General features: G+C 43.8%; 1 protein-coding gene across 3 annotated transcripts in view; it reads right to left on the minus strand.

Moving 5' to 3' along the window:
- LOC148039851 (uncharacterized) overlaps positions 1–16271 on the minus strand; it is a 175176-nt gene that overhangs the window by 35416 nt on the left and 123489 nt on the right. The gene's annotated exons all lie outside the window — the stretch shown is intronic.

Genomic DNA, 16271 nt, shown 5'->3' on the forward strand with positions numbered 1-16271 from the left:
ATCTGCACATACATCACCTTCCTAATTTGCCACAATAAATGACACTGATCAGAGAGCAAAAGAGCAATATTTCAAGCTAGACCAACCTGGAAATATCAGAATTTCCGGAAATTACAGCAAGTACATTGCTGTAATTAGCAAATTTAATCTCACTCTATCAAAAACTGTCTGAAATGCATGCTGCCCAAGGTGCAATAAATGCCCAGCAGCACTAAAAATGCAAAAACCGCAAAATTTTGTTGTCCAAAATGCACAGATTCAGTCTATTGCAAATTGACAATGATGTACATTTGCCAATGTCTGAGCTGAATTCAAAAGCCACCCTAGATAGTTCAAACCTCTATATAGGCCACCTCTCCCCTCATTTACACATCATTATCCCACACACTCATTCCTTTTGTCACTCTGTCACTCTCTTCCACATTCTTCTCTCCTTTCTCCATCCTCTCCATTGTCATTCACACCCCGCAAGGAGTACATTACGGTTCATGGCTTCTACATCCATCTCCACTTGCCGTTCTACAATTGTGTTCTATTGCTGCATTCTACTGACTAGTGCCACATTCTACTTCCACGTTTTACTACCACATTCTACTGCTACATTCTACTGCCATGTTCTACTACTGCGTTCTAATGCGGTGTTCTACTATTGTGTTTTGTAGCCTACCCCAGTTCTGGTGTGTAAGGATTGTGTTTCCCTCCCTCAACAACTAGTGATCTTCTTCTTCATCCCTGAGGGCATCAAAGGATTGCATTCAGCTCCCTCGATAGCCCACTGCCCAGAGGACTGCATTTCACTCCCTTCACAACGTAGATTTCCCACACATGTTGCTACCTAATTCAGATAGGACAGTGCACTCATCTTTTGAGCTTCCACTCTATTGTATTAGATTTTCTCCACATAGCATGATTCAATGCTTCATCATGTTCTGTGTTTTCTGAGTTTCCCCTCTCTAAGTGTTTTCCGTACACACTGTGCTTCTCTCTACAAACACTACTCTCTCTTTGGTTCATCACATATTTTGACATGGTATCAAAGCATGCTTGTTATTCTGACATGGTATTAGAGCCAAAGGTGCTCAAAGAGCTATGAAGATCCTCTGCATCAGAGAAGGAAAAGATAGGTTGCAAGTTTGGCATCATCTATTGATTTTCCCTTTTATTTCTGATACATCATTGGGAGATATCCTTCTCTTATTCTCCCTCCCATCCTCCCCTTTATCGCTTGACACTCTTGTGCTATGCCTTCTCCACAAGCAGATGGACAGACCACTCGATGCTCCTACTACGGCATCACCCTTGCTTGGCAACATTGATCTTTTCTCCCTACAGTGCCAGAGTATATGTGTCTCGCCCTAGGCACTCGTTGTGCCACCTCCCTTTTGGGCCACAAAGTTAATTCTACACTGGCTTTCAAATTTTTTATGCTCAAGGCAATAAGACGCATCCGATGCACACTAAGTTCTTTCGAGCCAAAGGAGGATCATACAAAGGTTTCTTCTACTTATTTTCAAGTTCAATGGTTGTCTCTATGACAACCCATGATTCTTTAGTTCACTCCACCGAAAGACAATGATTGTTGGATACCATCTGCTCGTCAATCCCATCCTTCACCAAACACTGACTATTTGATACCTTCCACTACTTCAGCTCTGCAATCCGCTCCACTAAGAGATAGCGATTGTCGCCCATCCTTGGCTCAACATGAGCCTCACCTTTCCCCACCCTCAACTACTCAAGTTCGAGAGGCCACTTCTAGGAGTTCTTCAACATTTTTGGCACCCCAAATACCTTCTTCGGCACAATCAACAGCACTTCCTTCGTCATTGGTTGATTCAGAGTCCATGATCCATAAGTTCTCAGATTCCCTGTCTCTCGCCAAGGGGGATTGATTGAGGGATGTTCTTTCTTTGCCCTGCACAAGGGCTCCTACTTCTTTAACTTCAGACGGAGGACCCTGCATCTCCACCCTCCTCAAGGGATACCTACTCATCATGAAGTTATTTACCCAACATTTACTTTTTGAGGATGGCTGTCTTCAAGTAGTCGTTTCTCCTATTGATACCCAAGATCTTTAGGTAACACCTAGATCCACGCCTTGGAGGTTCAACCGCGACTTGGTCAAGAGGCCTTTGAATTCCTTCTAGCATGGAGTTACGGAGCTAGGAGTTTCTCTCCTGAGGTGGAATTGGGCTATACAATTCATACTATCTACTCTTCCATTCTACATGTTACCTTTTAGGTGGAAATCTTGGATCTTAGATATCCTCTACATCTCCTTACCTCTCTTCACTCCACTTTTGCACTAACAACCCCAAAAAGGACTAGTACCCTCATTTTGAGCAATTTTCAATGGATGCCCACAGAGCCATGCACCACCCTAGACAGCTACGGCCTATATATAGGTCACCTCTCCCCTCATTTACACACCACCATCCCACACATTCCTTCCTTTTGACACTTTGTCACTCTCTTTCATATTCTTCTCTCCTTTCTCCATCTTCTCCACTACCGTTCACACCCTACAAGGAGGACATTATGGTTCATGGTTTCTGTATCCATCTCCACTTGGCGTTCTGCCATGTTCTACTGTGATGTTCTTTTGCCACATTTTACTGCCGCATTCTATTGCCGCGTTCTACTATTGCATTTTGCAGCATGCCCCACTTCTCGACATGTGAGGACTGCATTTCGATCCCTCAACAACTAGTGATCTTCTTATTTATCCCTGACGACATCAAAGGATTGAGTTCTACTCCCTCGACAGCTGTCCTCCACCTTTGTAAAAATATGGATCTAGAACATGGCTTGAGGCAGAAGCTATGGAGGTTGGAAGAGAGAGTGAGTTCATGAAGACACTGATATGACTGACTGTTACACAAGTGAATTAGGTTCCAAGATGGAAGCTTGGACTCATAAACACAATCTTATGTATGGACTGACAATGACACAGAGACTTTACTGAAGGAAAAAAGTACTATGACATTGCATGAGAAAAGAGAGCAAGTACAATGCTTTATAGGAACTGGATGGTAGCACTTCTCCTACTGTGCTTATGGAATTCTAGTCCTGAGCCCACATTGCTTCATACAAACAGGCTAAGTAGGTGTGATTACAGACTTCTCAACACCCCTCCTCAATCACAACCAAAAGTACAAAGTGTGTAGAGGCTTTAGTGAGAGCAACACCTGCAAAGTGTGGGCACACCATAAACATAGCAAAACACCAGAGGTGGTCGTAGAAAAGGCTAAGTGTGGATACCCGTACCACAAACATGGTGGACATCCAAAAGCTGTAATAGAGGCCTCACAAAGTGTGCAGAGGCTGTAGTACAAGGTTGCGTGAGGAGTTTACAAGTTTATGTCCGAAGCATTAGGGCTAACCAATACAAGGCTAAAAAAGGTCTATCCGAATAGAAGGACTGATGAGGTTTATTCTTCTCCTGGTGGTCTTTTTCTTCTTCTTCTTCTTCTTTTGCTCCATGTTATTCTTCTTCTTTAACAACTAGATAGGCCTTTTGGGACCTCTTTTTGGCGTGGCAGAACTTCTCAGTGTGTCCAGTCCTTTTGCAAAAGTCACAAAAAAGCTGGTCCTTCTTGCCTTTATACTTGTTGCCAACATATAATGCTTGTTCATCTCTAGAGGTGCTTGGCTCTTCCTTAGTTTTTAGCTTCTTTTCCTCCTCTAACAGTGATACCTGGATATCAACAATCTCAAGGTTTGGCATATTGATTAGAGTTGTTGACACATTATTATATTCAGGAAGCAAACTTTTGAGTAGAACACCAATGTAAACATCTTCTTCCATTTTAATGTTGATTCCTGCAAGCTGGGTTAGAAGTCCTTCCATGTAATTTAGATGTGTGGCAAGTGATGTGCTGAATTTCATTTCAAGTCTGAAAAATTCAATCAAGAGACCATACTTTGATGACTTAGACTGTGCACCAAATAAAGTGTCAAGTCTCTTCCATGTATCCTGTGAGGTATCACAGTTATCCACATGGTGGATATAGTTATCATCTAGCTCTAGTTTGATAATGGCCTGAGCCTTATCATCATTATTTTGCCAAGTGACTGCAAGGTCTGCATCACGAGGCTTCTTCTCTTTGCCACTGGTGATGGCCCAAAGATCCTTCTTCATTAGGATGCGCTTGTCTAAAGTGAAATTCGACCCTTTTGAAACAAACTGTCGGAGAGTCATTGCTCAGGATGGAGTTGGAGGATCAGTAGCAAATCAACTTCAAAATTCTCACATTTGAGAAGCAGAAGACTTGATCTTGAGTGTACTTGATAAGCACAAGTGCCAAAAGATACTAGATGAATAGTATCAAGAGATACTGATGCTTGTGGCTCCAAGCTTGAGACCTTCAGAATGACATTTGAAATCTCCCCTCCTTGATTTAATGCTGAACAAAGTGCTGGACAACTTCAGATTCAGTGGATCAGAGTAGCAGAGGCTTGGTCTGAGTGTCAGGAGAGAGAAAATAATGAAAAGATGAAGCTTTGAGTTCTTGGCTATGGCAGTCATAGTTAGGGTTTGCAGGGCAGCCTGGTTTTTCACAAATTGCAGGAGCTGTAGAGAATCATTTCCAAAACTTTTTTTATAGAAATGAAGCTTACTTCATGGGCTATCAATGCCCTATGATGGCACCCTGAATCGCAATGTGTACAGAGAATGAGATGAGTACGAACAGGGTGGGCGCAGTTCTGAGCAGCAGGCCAAAAAATTCACAATGCTGGGCCATATACAACCTAATGTCAAGGTCGCAGGTGACGAGAAGAAGCGCCCTGATGTGGGGAACAAGTCCTCAGAAGGAAGTGTGAGAAGATACTGCCTGGATGTGGAGATATAAGAGCTCCAAGCAAGGTTGGTACTGCCTGGCTATGGCTGCCATGGAAGGTTGGTGAAGATAGAGTAAAAAAATGAACTCATTTGTTGGACTTGAGCAGAGCAGGAGAGAGGCTGGAAGGGGGGTTTACTGATCTGAACCGATGTATGCCATGCTCACCATGGCTCTGATACCATGTAAAAACATGAATCTAGAACATGGCTTGAGGCGAAAACTATGGACGTTGGAAGAGAAAGAGTGAGTTCATGAAGACACTGGCATGACTGACTGTTACACAAGTGAATTAGGTTCCAAGATGGAAGCTTGGACTCATAAACACAATCTTGTGTATAGACTGGAAATGACACAAAGACTTTACTAAAGGACAAAAGTACTATGACATTGCATTAGACAAGAGAGCAAGTACAATGCTTTATAGGAACTGGATGGTAGCACTTCTCCTACTGTGCTTATGGGATTCTAGTCCTGAGCCCACACTACGCCATACAAAGAGGCTAAGTAGGTGTGATTGCAGAAATCTCAACAACCTTCCAGTGATTACTTTGATAGCCCACTATCCGAAGGACTGCATTTCATTCCCTTCACTATGCAGATTTCCCACACGTGCTACCACCCAATTTAAACAGGACAATGCAGTCATCTTCTAAGCTTTAACTTCGTTGTATCAGCTTTTCTTAACATAGCATGATTCAATGCTTCATCATCTTGTTCTTCTATGTTTTCTCAGTTTCTCTTCTCTCTCAATGTTTGCCATACACTATGTTACACCCCGCAAACCCTACTGTCTCTCTAGTTCGCCACATATTTTGACATGATATTAGAGCATACCTGTTATTCTGACATCACGTGTTAGCCACTAGGATAGTGAGTAAAGGTGCTTCTAATTTTTCTTTGAGATTCCATACTCATGGGAGATTGTTGCCCTCTCGCCGTGTGTTCCATGCTCAACAATAGCACTTTCCTCCCCATGCTTTGATTGCTACTTTGCAGAGGGTGGGTCTAGTGGATGTGATCTTTAGTGAAACGGAGAGATTTTAGGCCACCAAATTTGAGGATGCTAAAGGGAAAACAATGATTCAATAGTTTTTTTTTCCCTTTTCTATTTATCGTGAGAGTTGCCTTATGGAATATTAAAGGGATATTGTCAGGCAATACATAGTATAGGTTGTGGAGGATTGTTTTTGCCAATAATTGGGATGTTTTTTGTGCAATGGAGCATAAGTAGCACTCTTTGGCTGGTTCCTCCTATGAGTATAAGGATTATATGGTGTTTTTTAGTGGTCAGGTCCCTCATAAGTCATCCTTGGTTTGGCAAGATGTTTGGGGCAAATTCGTAGTTGTGGAGATTATGTATGAGGGGGAGGTTTTGTGGTTGGTGGGAGTGTATGCTCCTAATATTGCTCGAGAATGTCATCAACTTTGGCAAGATTTGTAGTGCCTTTCTATGGCTTGTCAAGGGTTTATGGGTGATTTTATTGTTTGTGTGTCTACGAATCAGGCCACTTCACCTCACTCAGTTATGGATGGTCCTAAGCATTAGGCATGGGATGCTTTGGTAGCCTTGTCATTGAAACAACACTTATGGTCTTGGCTACATCCTTCTCAATCTGGACTTACGTACTGATCTCTTTAGCATTTGATTAATTGGATCACACTTGATAGAATATACATTTGCCAAAGTGATTCCTTTCCTCCAACAGTGATTGACATGTGGGTGGAGAGGCATCATGTCTTTTCTAATCATTATCCCTTGGTCTTGGAAGTGACTCATCGACCAATTCATGCACTTAAGGATTTTCTTGCTCACTTTCATCTATGTTTTAATTAGTCTTTTATTATGCAGCAACCGATTGCTTCATTTAGTATGTGGGTTCTATCTACGAGATTTGATGCATGGCCCATTTTTAGGGACAATATGAGCGCTTTGTCTCGACAATGTGGTATTGATCATGTAGCATTTGCAACCCTTGTTGGAACATTCAGTTTACATGCAACAAGTTGGGGATTACTCTGATGACTTGATCACATGTTCCAAGTGGTCGAAATGCAGAGTTCAAGCTCTTTAGGAGGAAGAATATACTAAATATAAATTGCTAGCTCATCTAGATACATCGCACGATAATAATTGCCTAATTCATACTTTCTTAACTTGTCTATGCTAGAAATATGCCCAGGATGATATTGTGTGTTTGATGAGTGAGCAAGGTGATATTGTTACTGAGCGTGCATCTATGATCTAGATGTGTCTCGAGTATTATAAATCTTTATTAGGCCCACATGCAGTTCTTTCTAATGTTGTTCGCTTTGCCCATAGATATATTTGTGACTTGGTCCGAAATCATGTTAATCTGAAATGGGTAGATTTGATGGAGGTGGATATTACACAGGCTGAAGTGGAGGATGTGTTATCCCATTTATCACACAGGAAAAAATATTTCATAAAATCATTGCCTATAGATTGCAGAATGTATTTCTACAGTTGATTCATCCACATCAATATGGTTTCATTAAGGATAGAACCTCATGCATAACATTTTGAAGACTCAAATGGGGATTGATTATGACAAAGCCTCTAGTTAGTAGGTTATTATGATCCAATTGGATATTGAAAAGGATTTTGATCATGTTGGCAGGGCTTTCTTACAACAACTATTGTCTACCATGGGTTTTGATCCTTGTATGACTTTTCTTATTGATATCATCAACCAGGATGTTGTGGCACCTATTGCCCTTAATGGGGGGCTCATAGATGAGATTGCTTTGTCTTCAACTTGGTAGGATTGGATGTATGTGAAACCTCATGATTTCCAGAAAGGATTAGCTAATCATATGTCCATAAGATAATAGAGGAAAAGAGATGGGTGACTCAAAAAGCCAATAAAGTATGGCATGTTCGTCATTCCAAAGGGACATGGCAAGATAGGTTTCTCCAATTGTGGAAGTCCAAGATTCCTTATCAAGGAAAAGTTTTCATATGGAGGTTCCTTATTGGGATCCTTCCCACTAGGGATATACTACATGCTCACAAGATCTCACAGGGTCAATGTATCTTTTGCACTACCTACGATGAGACACCAATTCATATCTTCATCTACTTCCCTAACGTGAGACTGATTTGGAGCTTTATTTCCCACGTGTGGACCTTCATGACTCACCAGTGATGCCAATCCATTCTTGGATCTTGGATAAGATGCTTTTTTGTCCTTTATGTAGTCAGATCATCCCTATCTCTTCCATTTTCCTAGATGGACAGCTCTCTGGCACATTGGGCACACCCATAATGCCTTCATTTTTTATTTGGCCTTAGGTATTTATGACCATGTGGCTAGTGTTCATGGACTACTATTATGGCAAATCTCTTCCATGGTTTCAATAGACCTAATCCTCCATGATATGGCTGCTCTTTGGCCAGATATTGTTCACTCTATTTCTTTTGTGCTAACTACATGATATCTGTGTGCTAGATTTTGGTAGCCTTTTGGCTTGATTGGTAATCTTGCTTGAACTTATATGGTTTTTCTTAATGGCTGGCCGGAAGGCGTGATGTGAAAGAGAGAGAGACAGAGAGAGAGAGAGAGAGAATATACGAAAAAAAAAAGAGAGAGAGAATATAAAGAAAGATATGGCTGCTCTTTGGCCAGATATTGTTCACTCTATTTCTATTGTGTGCTAACTACATGATTTCTGTGTGTGGTAGCCTTTTAGCTTGATTGGTAATCTCGCTTGAACTTTTATGGTTTTTTTTAATAGCTGGCCGGAAGGCGTGATGTGAAAAAGAGAGAGAGAGAGAGAAAGAAAGAAAGAAAGATCTATTAACATCTCTAAAAGGCCACACTCAGAGAGAGAGAGAGAGAATATAAAGAAAGATATGGCTGCTCTTTGGCCAGATATTGTTCACTCTATTTCTATTGTGTGCTAACTACATGATTTCTGTGTGCGAGATTTTGGTAGCCTTTTGGCTTGATTGGTAATCTCACTTGAACTTTTATGGTTTTTTTTAATAGCTGGCCGGAAGGCGTGATGTGAAAAAGAGAGAGAGAGAGAGAGAAAGAAAGAAAGAAAGATCTATTAACGTCTCTAAAAGGCCACAGAGAGAGAGAGAGAATATAAAGAAAGGAGAGAGAGAGAGAGAGAGAGCCTGACTCGTCCTGTTGTCGTTTGCGGGCTCTGCGCCCGTGCGCCCTGGTTCGCGCCCGTTTGCCCTGGTTGACGCCCGTCCCGTTGTCGTCTGCAGGCTCTGCGCCTGTCCGCCCTGGTTCGTGCCCGTGCGCCCTAGTTCACACCCGTTCGCGCCCGTCCACCCTGGTTCACGCCCGTTCGCTTGCACTGTGGGCCCTGTTGAACGTCGCTTCGTCCTTGCCCTGCTCCGTCGACTGTCCAGCCCTGCCGTCGTCTACCCGCCTTGTGGTTCGCCCTCTTGCACCTGCACTGTCAGGGTTGTGCCCTGTCACTCGCGTTATTGGGACAGGCCACGACTGAAGATGCTAGTCCAGTGCAGGGCCTGTTTTGCCTGAGAGAGAGAGAGAGAGAGAGAGAGAGAGAGAGAGAGAGAGAGAGAGAGGCCTGTGCATTTCTGCCTCCCGTAAGCTCTTCACTCGGCATACGTAGTGTAACAATATGGCTGGTCTAGATCTGGCTTTTATAGATGAAATGGTGGCCGCTCTTGGTCCGAATTCTGACACCGAGGAACCAAAGGACATGGTTCCGTGCACAGAAGAGATGCCCCCTGCTCCTGACTTCCAGCCTACGGGCAAACGCTCCAAGCATACTTCAGAAGAGACAATGGATCGTCAGGATCGTTCCTATGCTCAGGTTGCTCCTGATTCTGTGGACTCTCAAGATGTTGACTGGGAGCATTTGCTGGAGTTTGCCAACACTCTGCTTGGCGATTATGTTCAACATAATCAGAAAGTCTTTTCTGACTCTGCAACTGAAGATGTTCTAGAAGCCACTGTGGACCCGAAAAATGTCTTGCGCTCCTTTTCAGTGTTCTATGAACGCGCTATGATACTCTTCTTCACTGGCACGATCCCACAGCTTTCCCGTATTCGCCAGTGGCTCCACAGTCTGCTTCAAGGGGAATGTGTTGAAGAGGTTTTTGTTGGGCCTCGAGGCTTTTTTGAGGTGCTGCTGAAATCTCAGACGCACCGTGCTACTCTCCTGTCCAAACTGCCATTGTTCTTTGATCACCGCTTGGTCCATGTTGTGCCATGGTGCCCAATGGCAGATTTTCAGCGCCTGCTGCAACGTGAATGCCCTATGTGGGTTGAAGTGGAAAACTGTCGAGCTGTCTATTGGCCACTGTTAAAGGACGCCATGGCCGCTGTGGGCACTGTTCTGGTCCCCCCAAGCCTAAGGGCCGTGAATCGCAACCGTTTGTGTATGTTATGGGACACTGCTAGGAAAAGACGTGCTTGGTTACGTCTGAATTGCTCTGGCATGCATCCTTTACACTTCCATTTGAAATGGGGCAACTTTGCAGGACATTGCTTTTCCTGTGGAAAATTGGGGCATTTTATGGCCGAATGCCCAGAGAAGCACCACACTTCAGAAGCTGAGCATGTTGCGCTGCCCATGGAAGATATGGTGTGTGATGCTCCGTCGCAGGATGCCACCCAGCCACCTCAAGGTTTGGATAAAGGTAAACAACAGGTTTCGGGTTTGGATTCCCGTGGCAATGATTGGGTCGATGTACGCGCAAAAAAAGGCAACAGGCTTGTTGCTGGTGGACATTCTTGCAAAAAAGGTCAAATCGAGGCAAGCTGTGCCTCGTACCTGATTTTCTTTTGAATACACATGAAAATAGCCACGTGGAATGTGCGAGGAATTTGTTCTCGCCACAAGCAACATGCCATGTGGACTATATTGCATGAGAATCACTGGGATGTCTTGTGTGCTGTTGAGCACAAGAGTCACGGTGAAGCAGGAAAAGTTGTGGATTGCCATGGATTTCATTTGTTCTATGCAAGGACACATGCCATGCATTATTCTGGTGTGCTCATGATTGTACATGAAAAATATCAGCCTGTTTTTAATAAAAATGATGTACATGGCCGCTTTATGATGATTGAAATTTTATTTGAAGGAGAGATCTTATGGTTACTTGGCCTCTATGCTCCGAATGATCCTCTATCTCGCCGGGAGCTTTGGCATACTTTGCAGACTTCCTTGTCACTTGGCAGATGGGGTTTTTTTATGGGGGATTTCAATATGTGTGTTGATTCTTTGCAATCCATATCGGAGCATTCAGTAATGGACGCGCCAAAAAGTTGTAGGTGGCATGAGTTGGCCCTTGCCATTCTTAAGCAAGATTTCTGGTTTTGGCTACACCCTTCTTCTACAGGGTTTACTTTCCATTCTGCCCAGTATGCAACAACATGGTCGCGGTTGGACCGCATATACGTCATGCAGAATGATGATTTCCTTCCTGAGATGCTCGAAATGAAAGTGTTGCAGCAATATACCTTGTCGGACCATTTCCCTCTACAGCTTGAGCTCCTTACACAACCCATTGCACCTTTTGAGCAATTTTTGAAGAGACTCCCTTTGCGTTTCAACTCGTCTTATTTGAAGCATGCAATCTTTCAGGGCTATATGCAGCAATTGATTGATAGATTCTTATTGGACTTCTCCTCTCAGAGCATTGCTTCATTTGAACGATTGCTCTCTAATGTGCAGCGGGTTGCTCAGCAGTATGGGATCCATCATGCCTCTCTTTGTCGGCGGCGTCGACAAGCAGCGGAGGATCTGCTGGCTTTGGTTCGTTCTCTGCTGATGGACACTCCAGATGATGAATTTCTACTGTCCCTGGCAATGCGTGTGGCTGATCTTATTAAAGAGTTTCACATGAAATCTTATCAGCACGCCAAATTGCAACATCTGACGAAGACTTTGCAAGATAGTGCTTGTCAGACTCATAAGTTCTTTCGAGCTCTCCATGCTTCTCCTGCTTAAGAGAATATGACGAGACTCCAGGATGCAGAAGGTCAAATGGTCCATGATCCACAAACTATTGTGAATATGTGTAGGAATTATTTCCTCGACCTTCTTGGTTCCACTTCTCCGCCTTCAGGCCAAATTACTCATGCCCGTTCAGTTTTTTATGATATGGTCCGCAATCAGGTTCCGCAAGACATGCAAGCTTCTATGGAGTCAGATATTTGTGAGGCGGAGGTTATGGATGTTTTGTTACACTTGCCCAAGGATAAAAGTCCTGGTTGGGATGGTCTTACCAATGAGTTCTTTGAGGTTTTTGCTACCCAACTGGCGAAACCATTGACGGCTTTGTTTCAGCAGGTGTGGGAAACGGGGATCATGCCTCCCTCATGGAAAGAAAGACTTATTAAACTGCTTCCAAAAGTTCCTTCGCCGTCCATGTTGACACATTGGCGCCCAATCTCTTTGATGGGTTCTATGTATAAAATCTTTTCCAAAGTTATGGCGAATCGGCTCCATAAGCATCTTCCTGCCATTGTGCATCCTCTCCAATATGGTTTCATTAAGGGGGCCGAAACATTCTGCACAATGTATTAAATGTGCAACTGGCGATTGATTATGCAAGGCATTCTAATCAGGAGGTCATACTGATTCAATTGGACCTGGAAAAGGCTTTTGATTATCTGGACTGGCCTTTCATTGCAGAACTTATGTCTGCTATGGGCTTTGGTGCTCGGATGTCTCGTCTGATTTACACCATCAGTGTTGCAGTATCTTCGCGAGTCATGCTGAATGGAGGCGTTACCGAGCCATTTGTCCTTGCTCGCTCTGTCAGACAGGGGTGCCCTTTGAGTCCTCTCTTCTTTGCCCTTGCAACTCATCCAGTTCTTTCAATGTTATCTCATATGGCAGCTTCTACTCAGTTGGCTGAATTGTCGCTTCCTTCTGGACAGCAATTCATTAGTCAATCCTTGGCTGATGACAGCTTTATGATTCTGCGTGCGGACAAGGATAACCTTCGTAAAGCACTAGATGTTTGGGCTCTCTTTGGTCAGGCTTCCGGTCTTCGCATCAATACTTTGAAATCAGCCATTCTCAGCTGCACGGAGTCGAACTTGCAGTCATTGGACTGGTAGGGTATGGTTGTTCCCCGTGGCTCCATTGTCAGGCATCTTGGGCACCCTTTGGGTGTTGATATTCCCCCAAAGCAGCTACTACAGTGGATTTCACACAAGCTGGCGGCTAAGTTTATGTATTGGAAGTCTCAGGCCTGGCCCTTCCATGTTTACCTCCGTTATGTTGCCAATGCTCACATATTTCTGGCCATTGCTGCCCTAGACTACTACTACACTGAATGCTTTTACTCAGTCTATTCGTTTCATGTTGTAGAAGAAGGATTCCTTGCATGCAGGCATTTCCTGGATTTCTTGGTCGCATGCGTGCACCCCCAAACGCATGGGGGGAGGGGCTATTTTAGATGCCCGAACTCGTATGCTGGCGCTCCGTTGGTCTCTTTTCCCCGCCATGTGCTTGGATCATCACCCATGGGTCGTTATAGCCCGTTATTTTCTTAAGGATCACGGGCTTTTGCATGGAAATACCCAAATCCGGAGTTCTTGGTGGCATGTTCTTAATGCGGATTCTCGGTTCTCCAGTCCTTCTTCATCTCTGCTTGCCCATTTGGTATGTTCCTGGAAACTGGTCCTCCGAAAGGCTCAGTGGCATCCAGCGGAGGATCGCTTGGCTACTAATTCTTTTCAATTGGAATTGTTGGCAGTTTCGCGGTTACTTTCGTGGGAAGGTAAACATGAGCTTCGACCAAAATTCAACCGCATGGCACGTTTGGGCTTAACTTCAGTCGCGGATGCCACCCTTGCCAGTCGCAATGTGTTGATATCCTTTCGTACAGCCCGGAGGCTTTTCAGGATCCCTTGTGGTTAGAGGCATTTATGGGAATAGCTTTTGATGGTGCTCCAGAGCAGACAACCCTTTCTTGCCCTTGCTTCGGATCATCCCTGGCAGGACTGGGACTTTGCAGGCACGCTGCATTTAGATAAGGCTTCAGCTAACCAGGTGTATCATCTTCTGATTAAAGATCATCAATGGCTGGTTACTAAAGCTAATACTCTATGGGGATTGCATAAATCCCGATCATGGTGGAGGGCAACTGTGATGGAGGGTTGGTTGAACAAGACACCCTTCAAATATAAGGTCTTTCTTTGGAGGATGATGATTGGTGGTCTTCCGCTTGCTTCAGCACTTTCTAAGCGTCGAATCTCCAACGGCAACTGTTTCTTTTGCACCGCCAGTGTGGAATCTACCCGTCACCGATTTATTTCTTGCCCCATCGCTAAGAAAATCTGGTCATTCTTATCAGCCGTTTGGTGAGCGGTGGTTGGTTTCTCGCTACGCCCGTTTGATTGGGTTTTTGTGCAGCCCAAATACCCCACACCGACACAGTCACATATGAAGATCCTGTTTCACTTTCTTCGATATTGGGGCTGTTGGCATAACTGGACCATTCGGAATGCTTTTCTTTTCGATTCCGCCTATAATGTTCAGCGGCATATTGCTCGGCTTAAGGGTCTCTTGTATTGGCAGATGGATCTTCTCCGGCACTCTGATATGCTCTCTTGGGAGGACTTACGTCCCTGGCATATGGCAATTTCCTCTACGTCTTTGCCATGACTTTGTAACGCTTAGGTCACCTGGTTATTGTAGAGAGACAGTGTGTTCTTTACACACGATGGGGTAGAGCCATCGTGTATCTTGTAATCATGTAAACTTGTACTTTTTCGTAATTAATACAATTACCTTTTACGAAAAAAAGAATACAAAGAAAGAAAGTTATATTAACGTCTACAAAAGGACAAATTGGTCTATGAGACCAAAATGTTACATTTGAAAGTCAAGAAATTTTCTGAGTCTCAAAATAGTTGTCATCTAATGCTATGAGTAACTAAATGGAGAATAAACAATACATAGTTGATGGATACAAAAGGTGGCACCCTACGGCGGATCGTTTAGCTGCCAACTCTTTTCAGATGGAATTGCTCACAATGTCCAACCTGATTTTGTGGGATGGGAAGCAAAAGGCTAGCCCTAAATTTAATCACATGGCACGACTAGGCTTAGCTTCGGTTTCTGATGCCACTTTGGTGACTCACTGAGGGTTGATGTCTTTCTATACCACCAGGAGGCTTTTTCGCATCCCTCGAGGTTATAGGGACTTGTGGGATCACCTTTCAACAACATTGCAGCCTAGAGAGCTCTTCCCTGCCCTCATTCCTAATTGACCTTGGTAGGAATGAGACCTTGCAGGTCAACTCCAGCTGGAAAAGGCTTCAGCCTTCAGCCAATCAAGTATACCATCTTATGATTAAGGATCACCATTAGCTGTTCACCAAGGCCAATACTGTCTAGGGCACGCACAAATATTGGCATTGGTGGAAAATGACTATCATGGACGGTTGGTCCAATAAGACACGGTACAAAAGTAAAGTCTTCCTTTGGTGTGTCGTGCTTGGTGGGCTACCTCTTGCCGGGGCACTTGCAAAATGCCGCATCTCAAATGGTGCTTGTATTTTCTGCCTCACCATTGTGGAAACTTCTCGCCACTGTTTTCTTTTATGCACTTTGGCATGAAAAATCTGGTCCATGTTATGTGCTATTTGGCAGGATGTGGTTGGCATGTCATTGTGCCCCTTTGATTGGGTCTTTGTTCAGTCCAAATACCCTTCTCTGGCACAATCACATATGAAGATTCTGTTTCCATTCCTCTGTTTCTGGGGCTGCTAGCACAATTAGACAACTTGGAATGCTTTAGTTTTTGATTTCGTATCTGGGGTGCAAACTCACCTTGCCAAGTTGAAAGGTCTTCTACATTGGCAGCTTGACCTTGTTCTACACACTGATCTCCTCCCCAGGGAGGACATGGTCCCTTGGCATATGGCAATCTCTAATACTTCTTCCCCACGAATTTTGTACTCTTTTAGTTTTCTGATCTTCTGTAAAGCGAGTTTATGCATGATAGCCTAGAGCCATCCTGCATCTTGTAATCATGTAATCTTGTACTTTTTTCATGATTAATACAATTACCCATTATGGGGGGGGGGGGGGGGGGGGGGGGGCAGGGAAGCTGGCCAAAAGGCCTCATGTAAATGTTTTCATTTAATTTAAGCTTCTTCACAAAAAAATAGACAAAATGTGTGCCATGTTCAAGAATTATTATTATGGCAAAATTATTTCCATGGTCTGAACTAGTTTGATCCTTAGAGAGGTGGCTGCTCCATACACGTATATTGTTCGTAAAAATAGCTGCACTGATGAGCGAAGTAATAATATCATGGGTAATAAAGCTCTGTGGGTGGGTGGGCAGATCTGGTCAGATGGGTCCCGAGTAGTCATGTGCCAATTGTATTTTCTTTCATAATCCTACTATGTAGTCCATTGTGCTGTTCCTTCCTCCATGTGGGCAGCATGTAT

The sequence above is a fragment of the Lygodium microphyllum genome, chromosome 2 (assembly GCF_053477565.2).
Source record: "Lygodium microphyllum isolate KBCC chromosome 2, Lygodium_microphyllum_v1.1.10, whole genome shotgun sequence".
Taxonomy (NCBI): Eukaryota; Viridiplantae; Streptophyta; class Polypodiopsida; order Schizaeales; family Lygodiaceae; genus Lygodium; species Lygodium microphyllum.